We start from the raw sequence: 12152 nt of genomic DNA, 5'->3' as shown, positions 1-12152 counted from the left end.
CAATAGCTCAAAAAGCGTTACGTCAAACACTAAAAATTGTACAGGAGAGCGCCAAATCCTAATAATGTGGTTCGACTCTGTTGACTTAAGTAAAAGAAGCAAATTTTTTTGAACAAACCCACAAATCTAGTGTCCTGAAAAGCGACACTAGAACTTTTAAGTTCTGTTCGTATGCCCTTTCTTTAGTTTCAGTTCCTATTTGGTCGAATGGCTCCTTACTTACAGTTCGTTGGCACAGGCTGTTTAATTTTTGATGACCAGTGACTTATGCAAGGAAAAATTTTCCTTGAATCTTGGATGGAGATCCAAGATTCAGCACAAACAATTTTGCTTTATTGTGTAGCTACATCTACGAGTGAAGAAAAAAATGATACAGCGCAAACTATATTTATATTGATTACAAAAAGCCTAGAGAGAACTGAATTAGACCTAAGGTCATATCTAGCTAGGGGTTCTTACCAGCCTCCCCCAAAATGTTTGTCAGACATGTAAAAACGAAACAGAAATGCATATAAACAAATTTTGGTGCGTTTTTTTAATTATTTCCGTGACCCATCCCCCCCACACACACAAAAGAATCCCCTCCATGAACAAAAATCCTGGATAGGGCTCCGATTAGAACAATCAACAAAGTTTGACTAGTTTGAGTGAGTAGGCTATAAATACAATTGTTAAAAAGATATCATCTCGAATTCCTGCAGCGACCCGTAGGCTATATGATCAAGATCTGAGGTAAATCACGATATTTCTTTGGGGCTGAAAGAGGGTCGCTACCATTACTATACAAAACACGTCATATCGCTAAGCCACTACGACAGATCCACGGACAAATACTCCTCCCTACTGATGTCTCAAGGTTCAACTTAGCCCATGCCACGAAACCTCCAAATATTGTATATCACATTTATGTAATCTTACTCAAGTCTAATGAGGGACATCTTGCTTTTTCCATGTAGCTTATTGAGGAAGTAGCACATCTTATTAACGTTAAGCCTTAAATAGCGCATCTGATCAACATTAAGTATTAAGTACCCACCAAACACTTCGTGGAAATGAACTGTAAGGAAGGACCAACCCAGCCCAATAGTAACCGAAACCCTAAAAAAAGGAAGTTGGTAACAAGAGATACATCAAAAGAACTTTCTTTTTATGTTGATCACAAATAAGGTATATAAGACTATTTCAGTTTAATGTAATCCATCAAAAAATACGAACCTGAGAAAATTTGCCTGATTTTCAAAACAAAGGGGAAACACCAACCAAAAGTCAATATTGAATCTTGAGATTCAGCATATCAGAGTACAAGACCCTACTAAAGCGACCAGAATGACTGGAGGAAAATTAGCCCCCCTTGCACACTCCTTTTTCCCCAGAGATATACGATCCAAATTGTGAGATATCCGTTTCATTCAGCATGTTTGAAAGGTCCAACAACTATGCCTTTGGGGATGACATAATCCCATAGTCCCTGGAAAAAGGACTGTAAGTTACGCAATTTGCCCATTTTCGCGTATAGTATTTGCGAGTATTTATTATTGAGAAATATAAATAACTTTTTTGGTGGGGGATTTTCTGCTGGAAGGAGGGAATTTCCATGGGGGAATTTTCCAGGGAAAACTTGAAATGGGGGGGGCGAGGAAAGGATATTTTCTAGCATGATTTGAAAAACGGTCAAAAATTAATTCAAAACACGTTTTTTCAACTGAAAACAAGGATCAATGTTAAAAGTTAAAACGAACAGAAGTTATTCCGTTTATGATGGTGGTTGCCTCTTCCTAAGCCCCAGGGCTTTATGCTAAAGTCCGACTTTCTTTTCACAATTCTTTAAGAAAGCTACTGAAACACAATAGTCATTGAATTTGAATGAGAAGTATTTTTAAAGAACTTTAAGACTTTTGCATACAAGGCCAGTCGTTGAGGAAGGGACAGTCCACATAATATATGGAATAATTTCTATTCGTTTGAACTTTTTATATTTCTCCTTACTTTCAGTTGAAAAAAAAACCTTTTTTTATTTATTTAATTGTAGTCGATGATCTGTTAGATATTGTAATAATGGTCGTGTCTTAAGACTTAAATTTTATGTCCAAATTGGAATCCTTTCAACATCCTCTACAATATTTCAAGTATATAAGCTATTGAAGTTAAAATCCCTAAACCTTTGTCATTGTCATGACGGATGAATCGACCATGAGTTTTCGGAATAATTCTACTCTATTCTTCTTTGACACAAATTTGGAGGGGTGTGCATAACCCCTCTAAATACAAGAAAAACAGCTGGCATAGAGAATGCGCTGAGGTCCTCCAAGTCGGTGTGTTCCGACTTCTTTTTGTGCCCAAAAGAAGCTTTCAGTTTTAAACAACTAGAAGCGTAAATTTTCAAATGAACCATAATCTCATGCATGTCTACAAGTGGATATTAGGGGCTCAACCCCCTCACAAGCATGACCGTGCCCAGAAAGGGTGTTGTCCACTTCTAAAAAACGACATGACACATTTCATAAATACGCACTTGACAGTTAAATAATTGTCAAAAATACTTTTCTCAATTGTTGTCCTCCCCCTCCTATTAAACCAAAATCATGAATATAGTGCTGCTCAGAAGACTGCAAAACCCCAACTGACTCCTACAAAAGCTTTTTTCCAAATTACATATGTTACGGTATACCTAAAATAATGTAGACTATTTGTGAAGTATGGCTCCTTCCGGTCAAGAAAAAATAATCTTATAGAAAACCAATATTTCAATGATGGTAAAAAAGGGGACCATAGGAATAGGCCATTAGAAGACCAAAAACCGAAATCTGATTTAAAATCCAACTGGCAACATGGATGTTTATTCGAACTCCTGCTCTTTGAAAAAAAAAACCTTTGAAACAGACACTGACTCTGAGAAAACTTTCAGATTTGCCCTTCTCACAAAACAAACTCTCAAAAACGTTCCAAAAATTTCTTCTTTTTTTTAGATACAATTGACATATTTATTACATTCTTTTCTTTAAACTCACTCTCACGCCTGAATCAAATTCGCCACCCTCTGCTATATTTTCTTCTATGGTGAAGTAGTTCAATATTCGGTCAATTAAGCGAGTAAGATTACACAAGTAAAAAATATTTTTACAAGTGAGAATTTTTCTTCTTTTTTCAAATAGCTTTTTCTTAAGCCCAGTAGGGTTTCAGAATCTTATTTTGCAATTAGTACGTTAAAGTTGAAGGATACTATGCGATCCCCCCTCCCGTGTTTTTATTATTGAAAGTTGTGCGTGGATTCACATGAAGAGGGCTTAAAAGGCCAATAATTTGGTAGATTTTTTTCGGGTCGTCCTCTATGGCATATTTTAAACTACTGAAAAGTATTGTCTGAAAACATCACTTTTTGTACAATGTATGACGTCATTACATAATGCATCTTTTTGCTCTTTCAATGCATTAAACAATGAATTTGACATCATTCACATGATTTTTTTTCAAAACGGCTCTAAAGTAGTCAGCCAAAGGGTACACTGCCTGCCCCTAGCCCACAAGATATTGCCATGCCCCACCGGTGGACCCTGCGCCCCACGTTGGGAATCACGAATTTAGATGCAATCTCAAAAAAGTACATCTCAAAAAGTGAACATGAACATAATCAACCTGCATAGAAGGAAGAAGAAAATGAAATACTTCAAAATAAAGGATATGTAGGAGCACTACATCCGCCAAGAAGGGATGACAGGGAAGTTGTTCGTGTCCCTAACTTATCACAAGGACCTCAACACTAGGAGTATCCAAGATAAAAGATGATAAACTTCATGAGAATTCAAGCAAATGGGTTCAAGTACATTTTGTTTTGTAGCCTCTCCTAGCAATCGGCACTTTTAGACTGTTCCAGAGGGGATTACCATAACTCCTGCCTTATCTGGTTAATTTCCGTAATGTACTAGTAAATTCCAAATTGGAGGCCAAAATTCTTCAAAAAACCACCATCCAAAGCATTTTTCCACACTTGCTTACTTATGACAATATGGACAGTAAAAAACAGCCGTCAAACGTGAATTCTAATCGCATAAAACATAGAAATTGGCACAATAAAGCATCACTGTCTTCAAGGAAAAACTCGGATCTAAAATTAAGTCTTCTGGTTATCTCACAGCCCCCCCCCCCCCCCGCCAGAATTTTTGATGCTCCCTCCGAAAGTTTTAAGTTGTGCGAGCCTTTTACCCTCTCAGGATTTGATAAAATTGCTCACTTGATAAATATAAGAATACATCCCCATGGAGGTTTTCATTAGTTTGCCCCTTCTCACGAGGAAGATAAACCAATCCAAGGCAAGGTATTTCATCATTTTTTTAATTACTCAAGTCAAAAAACTGCTTTCAAGAGATCTAAAAAAAACTGTCAAATTTCATTTCAAAATTTTTCCTATTGTTATAAAACTACTTCTAAAATCCTCATATTTTAAATGTGCATTCAAAAGTTGATTTACAGTTGACAGTACAAACTTAACAAAAGCCCCAATCAATTTTTTTGCCCTCCAGGTTTAACCCCTCAAGGGGAAGTTTTCAAAGACAACTGTCCCATAATTTGTCCCTCCTATTATCAATCCCTAGAGTCACAAGACCTTCCAGAACAAAAAAAAATAGTAAAAATACAGATATTCAATGTCACATTTACAGTGAAATATATACACCAAATGAAGATAATAAGAAATGAGTGACCACACAGTGAGTATTGTGCTCTGAGAATGTCAGTGTCACACAAAATAGTGCTTAAATCTTATCTATGTTGTCATGTCTCTACCGTACATAAATAAATTATATTTCATGCCAAAGTTTGAGACTGAACAGTAAAGGTTTAATAAAAGGCAAAACCCATAAACTCTACTATAATAGGATCTACAAAATAAAGCTGCCTAATGTGATTAAAATATAAATTATATTTGACAAAATAAAAAATTATACAAATTAATCTTAAAGCAAGTGTCAAGAACAAAATAAATTCTAGCTCCGATAAATGTCTCAACTTATTTATATTACTTTTAACAGTTGTAGAAATTTTATCGGTTTTGAAGATGTCTTTTTTAAAGAAAACCGTTAAAATAAAAGGAATTTGAGCTAATTTATATGTTTTTTTCAGGAAATGTTCTTAGCTCATATTAGCTCGTATACAAATGTTTTTTTTTTTTTTCACGAGGTTTCGTTGAGCCGGAACTAAAACCGCATGGGAAAATATGTAAAAGCTGTATTTTTTAGAATTTGCAGTTTGTCATAAAAAATTTACAGCTATTGAAATTTTCCAAATGAAATCTTGTTAGCGATGAGTGAGTGGTTTAATTTTATTGACTACAAGTAGAATGGGTCATAAGCACAGGCCTTTATGCTATGGTTGGATAAAGGCATTCCCTCATTTACAAAAAAAAAAAAAAAACAGTTGCGCCTGAAAACGAACTTGTTGAATCAGACTGAAACTGATCCACGGCAATTTATTTTATGAGAGGGCCAGTAAAGTATTCAAAACGGTACTTACATATGAGCCAGTACACACTCGAGAAGTTAAATCTGCAAGATCAGATAATAGTCGGTTTATAGTTGTCTATATTCGGAGACAATTAGTTTAGGCTCAGTTGAAATCTACGTTGTAGGTACATTTTATTAAATATTGAACATACAGAGATGATATTTTGGTTGGGTTAAGTTATGTTAGGTATTTAATATGATATGTTCTGATCGGCCCCCCTTCCATAATCCTTTGTTGTAATTTCCATAATTTCGTTACTAAAGTATTGTATTTTCATTATATTTTAGTATATTTCATTGTGACTAACCTAACTACACTTCTCGAGTGTGTACTGGTTAACACGGAAGTACCGTCAAAACATCAAACTACTTGCAGATTATACAAAATGTTAAGCTGGAAATGATTTTGCAGGAGAGTGGGGTGTAAAGATGCCTGATCTGTGCCCCCTCCCCTGAAAACATAACATGCTTACCCACAAAAATTTCTATTGTATGTTATTTGACTCATAGGTGCACGCAGTCTAACTTAAAGAGAAAACTAAAATATTTAATATTGATAGGGGGGTAGGAATTAGAAATGCATTTTATTGTTGTATTGTAAAGTGTTGTTCTAGACATTTTTAGAAAAGGGAGTTGCCTCAAAAGAATTTCGGAGAACTTATTTTTGTTGCACGTCCTCTGAGTTCAGTTACATTAAAGTTATAGTTTACGGGACACAAAAGATGATTTCATACATTTTCAGCTAGGAACAGTAGCTTATAATCACGTACATGGCGGGGGAAAAGAAATTACGCCAACGAAAGAAAATGTATAAAACTACAACAAAATTTAACACGCCCTAACAGATCCGATTAACATGTAATTCCCAAAACTAATTTTATAAATAGATAATTTCAATATAGTCTTGGAGCGGATCTAACACGTCTAATTACTAAAATTAATATCATCGATAGGTAAATGAATTTTTTGTATTTAGATTTGTTCTTTTCTTCGCGTGATACATCGCCATCCCCACTCCCAGGGAGCCCATATGAGGAAATCACGTCATATTTTGGATAATTGTGTCCTTTCAAAGCCAATCGATTTTTTTATGTGGATTTAAGGTCTAACCACACTTTGGTAATAGCAATCCTACTAATTTCTTTCTACAGGGGTGCCGCCCCTAGTCTCTAGGGACTAAATTTATCCACCTTTTTATATCATTCGGCACTTCTTTGATAAGTAAGTTCTGTTGTGGACATTCAATAGACTTCTCTAACTAATTATATTTAAAATACTAACTAATTCTATGAAAATAAAGAGTAAATCAGACAGTTCGTGAAACTGAACTGTAAATAAGGACCGACACATGGTAATAGTAACCGAAACTATAATCCTGGAAGCATTGTTTGCAAAATATTAAGCTTGAACGTAAAAAGCGGGAGTGAAGGAGGAAGTGCTAGGTTTCCTTCACACTTAAAGAGCCTTGGGTCAAACAGCTCGTAGTAACATGATGTAAGTAAAGAACGATGCTTGTCAATAGAACTCGAAACTCAAAAATTTCTTGATGACAACGACAACATATGCCAGAACAAAATCATTTATACTGATTCGGAATATGGAAAATAATATTTGAAATAATAATTATATATATATATATATATATATATATATATATATATATATATATATATATATATATATATATATATATATATATATATATATATATATATATATATATATATATATATATATATATATATATATATATATATATATATATATATATATATATATATATATATATACTAGCTGTTGGGGTGGCGCTTCGCGCCACCCCAACACCTAGTTGGTGGGGGCGCTTCGCGCCCCCCCCAAGCCCCCCCGCGCGCGTAAGTCGTTACGCGCCATAATAGTTACGCGCCATTGTAGTTGTGTCCCTATGTCCCACCTGTGAATATAGATATATATATATATATGGTTTTAACTACGTAAAACTTGCGAATATACAACATTCTTTGCTGTCCCATTGTCTTTGCATATAAATAGATTGTCAGGTTATCCCCCTGTTTCCCCCGGTGTCCCCGTTGTAGTTGTGTCCCTGTGTCCCGGTCGTCATTTATATTCCCTGTGTCCCGGGTCCCGGTCATCATTTGTATCCCGGTGTCCCGGTCTGTATATACATTCGTTTTTTAGTTTTGTTTTTCTCCTTTATTTTTTTCCTTTTTTTTTCTTTTTTAGCTTATTTAGATTTTTAGATTTTTTAGTTTTTTTTATTAGTTTTTAGTTTTTATTTCTTTTTAGTTTTTTTGTCCCGGTCGTCATTTATATCCCCCTGTTTCCCCCGGTGTCCCCGTTGTAGTTGTGTCCCTGTGTCCCGGTCGTTATTTATATTCCCTGTGTCCCGGTCGTCATTTGTATCCCGGTGTACCGGTCTGTATATACATTCGTTTTTTAGTTTTGTTTTTCTCCTTTATTTTTTTCCTTTTTTTTTCTTTTTTAGTTTATTTAGATTTTTAGATTTTTTAGTTTTTTTATTAGTTTTTAGTTTTTTTTTCTTTTTAGTTTTTTTGTAGTTTTTACCTTCTTTTTAGTTTTGTTAATTTTTTTTTTTTACTTGTGTCCTGGTCGTCATTTATACTCCCTGTGTCCCGGTGCTTTGTTGATTGCTAATCGAACATTCCTTTTGTCCTGGTCGCTTTCTCTTTGAGTGTCGTCATTTATTTTTTTCTTTTTTAGTTCTTTTAGTTTTTACCTTTTTTAGTTTTTTTTTAGTTTTTAGTTTTTTTAGTTTTTTACCTTTTTTTAGTTTTTTTAGTTTTTTAGCTTTTTTATTTTTTTTATTAGTTTTTAGTTTTTTTGTAGTTTTTGCCTTTTTTTTTAGTTTTTTGTCCTGGTCGCTTTCTCTTTGAGTGTCGTCATTTATTAGTTTTTTCCTTTTTTTTTTAGTTTTTTATTGGTTTTTACCTTTATTTTAGCTTATTTTTCAGTTTTTTCCTTTTTTTTAGAGTTTTTTTTACATTTTTTTAGTTTTTTTAGTTTTTTTAGTTTTTTAGCTTTTTTACTTTTTTTATTAGTTTTTAGTTTTTTTTTGTAGTTTTTGCCTTTTTTTAGTTTTTTCAGTTTTTTTTTTAGTTTTTTATTGGTTTTTACCTTTATAGTTTTTTTAGTTTTTTAGCTTTTTTATTTTTTTTATTAGTTTTTAGTTTTTTTTGTAGTTTTTGCCTTTTTTTAGTTTTTTCAGTTTTGACGTCACCTAATCCAGTTTTTTCAGGTGACGTCACCTGACACATCCATCCACACATCCACAGACAGACAACTTATTTTTATATATATAGATATATATATATATATATATATATATATATGCATATATATATACATATATATATATGCATATATATACATATATATATATATATTTATATAGGTAAATGTATGACAGTTCATATGATTGACTTACTAATAAAGTGAACATACCACTCGATGCCTTTTTTTAAGCTCTTTATGAATACAATAATCGCTTCTATTGCAAATTCAAATTTAAGCACTTTTTGAGCTGTTAAGAATGACAAATTTTCAATTAAAGTATGGGTTATCGGTCGTTTTCCGACAAAATAGTACTACGTTTTCTCAATGCTGTTTATTTGTACAATTTACCTTTATAGCATAAAATGCGATTTCTTTTCGTTTCTATTCTTAAAGTCGGTGTAAATATGAGCAATTCACCACATAAGGAAACATGTTAAGAAAACAATTCGTACTTTATATTATGCAAAATAATCCTAATCAACATATTGTATGAGAATCTTTATCTTCACTTATTTCCTTGCATCGCCAGTTTTTCTATCACATTTTTAGTCGCTTGTTTTCTTTCATATGGTAAAATTGTTTTAGTATTTAATAAATAAAAAAACTAATTTTTTTAGCTGAAAGTAAGGAGCGACATTGAAACTTAAAACGAACAGAAATTACTCCGTATATGAAATGGGTTGTCCCCTCCGCAATCCCTCGCTCTTTACGCTAAAGCTTTTAATTGTTTTAAAAGTAGAACTGTGGCAAAGAGTCAAACTTTAGCGTAAAGAGCGAGGGATTGCGGAAGGGACAACCCATTTCATATACGGAGTAATTTCTGTTCGTTTTAAGTTTCAATGTCGCTCCTCACTTTCAGCTAAAAAAATTAGTTTTTTTATTTAATTTCTGAACGTTTTTGTGTTAATGCATGTTTGGTTTTGGCTCTCCGCACATAAATTATTAAAATGAAATTTGTATATTAATTCTTTTTTTGGCTATATGGCTTTCTCTTTGTTTTGATCAGACGATTTTGAGAAATAAGGGGTGGAGAAGGAGGCCTAGTTGCCCTCCAATTTTCGGTTACTTAAAAAGGCAACTAGAACTTTTAATTTTTAACGAACGTTTTTATTAGTAGAAAATATACGTAACTTAAGAATTAACTTACGTAACAAACTTTCATAACCTTATATTTTTATTTTGTATACGAGGGGTTTGTACCCTCGTTAATACCTCGCTCTTTACACTAAATCGTAAGTTTTGTCCCAATTCTTTAAGAATGACCCCTGAATCAGAAAGGCCGTAGAATAAATAGTTGAAATTACTAAAAGTACTTTAGCATAAAGAGCAAGGTATTTATCTCCTCCTAAATACCTCGCTCTTTATGCTAAAGTATTTTTAGAACCCCTCATATGCGTAATAGTCTCTGTTCGTTTTAAGTTTCAATACTACTTCTGCCTTTCATTTGAAAAAACGTTTTCATGTTTATTTTTCATTGTTTTCTTATAGTAATGCTAGAGAATCTTGCGCCCTTTTCATTGAATTTTTCTTCCCCCATGACAAATTCCTCCAAGGAAAGATCCTCCAACATAGCCCCCTCTCCTCAGCCTTACCCCCAAACAAAATAAAATCCCCCTGAAAACGTCTGTACACTTCCCAATAACCATTACTATATGTAAACACTGGTCAAAGTTTGTAACTTGCAGCCCCTCCCCCAGGGATTGTGGGGGAGTAAGTCATCCCCAAAGACATAGTTATTATGGTTTTCAACTATGCTGAAAAAAATGGCTATCTCAAAATTTTGATTCGTTGACTTTGGGAAAAAATGAGCGTGGGAGGGGGCCTAGATGCCCTCCAATTTTTTGGTCACTTAAAAAGGGCACTAGAACTTTTCATTTCCGTTAGAATGAGCCCTCTTGCGACATTCTAGGACCACTTGGTCGATACGATGACCCCTGGGGAAAAGAAAAAAAAAACAAAAAAACACGCACCCGTGATTTGTCTTCTGGCAAAAAATACAAAATTCCACATTTTTGTAGATAGGAGCTTGAAACTTCTACAGCAGGGTTCTCTGATACGCTGAATCTGATGGTGTCATTTTCGTTAAGATCCTACGACTTTTATGGGGTGTTTCCCCCTATTTTCCTAAATAAGGCAAATTTTCTCAGGCTCGTAACTTTTGATGGGTAAGACTAAACTTGATGAAACTTATATATTTAAAATCAGCATTAAAATGCGATTCTTTTGATGTAGCTATTGATATCAAAATTCAATTTTTTAGAGTTTTGGTTACTATTGAGCTGGGTCGCTCCTTATGTTCGTTCATCAGAGTAGGCCGCAAAATTCTAGTTAATTGACTTTTTGCTAACTCTGCTTAATTGAAGTACAACAAAATTGTTTTCAGCTTCATAACTTAGCTCAATTCCATTTTATAAGGTTTTAAAGATATGCAAATACATTTGCTAAATTTTGAAGAAAAAAAACATTGATATGGCTCAAAATTCTACTCAAATAACAGGAATTGCATTTTAAGAACTAAAGGCAGAGAAAAAGCAACTAGTAACAGAAGATTAATGTAAAATGTTGTTTTGTCAAAATTTCAATAGGTATAGACCTGTCATGTAGGCAAATTTCAGGGCCCTCTAGAGTAAGAAGGAGTGGAGGTGGGTACTTTAAAATACCATCCCGGAACATACTTTAGCCTGTAGACCCATCTCTGAAAGTTTCATTTTCCTAACCTAAACCCTTTCCAAGATAGCAAGAAGTCAATTAACTAGAATTTTACCGGTTCTCGAAATAAAATATAATTATCCAAACTGAACTATCATTTCCTCAATACAAAGGAGGCTTTTTCCCCTCAGGACACAGATGGCACGGCTCATTCTATATATGCATGTATATAGGCTATATATATATCATATATTAGAACTAGGCTACTACAGGCCTAGCCTATGACTTCATTTCTACTCGTTTTAGGTGGCTAAGCTATTTACTTTTCTTGAGAAGCTTCTTTTATAAAATTAAATGTTATCAACAACAACCAAAAGAACTTACTAATTAAGTCCAAGTTATAAATTGCTAAATATCCTAGGATTTTATAAATAATCCTCAATAAACTCTTTCCACCACGGTCACTAGTTGAATACTAACTTTTAAAAAATGCAAAACACCGGCGCTCTGTTTACTGCGTCGCCTTAAGCGCAAAGCTTTGAAGCCATCTATTGGGAGAGAAAAACAATGAATGAATCCTATATAAGTAACCGTCATTTAAACTTCTTTTTCTTATTTAGCAAGACAATCTAATACGCTGTGAGGTTCGTTCAGAGGACAAATTAACTATATTCGGAAATTTAAGCACAAACAGAAAATTAAATTCTGGATTTA

At 33.7% G+C, this 12152-nt stretch overlaps 1 protein-coding gene across 1 annotated transcript in view; it reads right to left on the bottom strand.

The window, feature by feature from the left end:
* Window positions 1-11915, bottom strand: part of LOC136039374 (plexin-B-like) — a gene marked incomplete in the record, with an annotated part of 235955 nt that extends 224040 nt beyond the window's left edge. Inside the window, 1 exon segment of the mRNA XM_065723049.1 lies at window positions 11823-11915.
* Between the last annotated feature and the right edge of the window lie 237 nt (window positions 11916-12152).

Source organism: Artemia franciscana, chromosome 19 (genome assembly GCF_032884065.1).
Source record: "Artemia franciscana chromosome 19, ASM3288406v1, whole genome shotgun sequence".
In the NCBI taxonomy this organism is placed as follows: domain Eukaryota; kingdom Metazoa; phylum Arthropoda; class Branchiopoda; order Anostraca; family Artemiidae; genus Artemia; species Artemia franciscana.
This window is presented reverse-complemented; position numbering and strand designations above follow the sequence as displayed.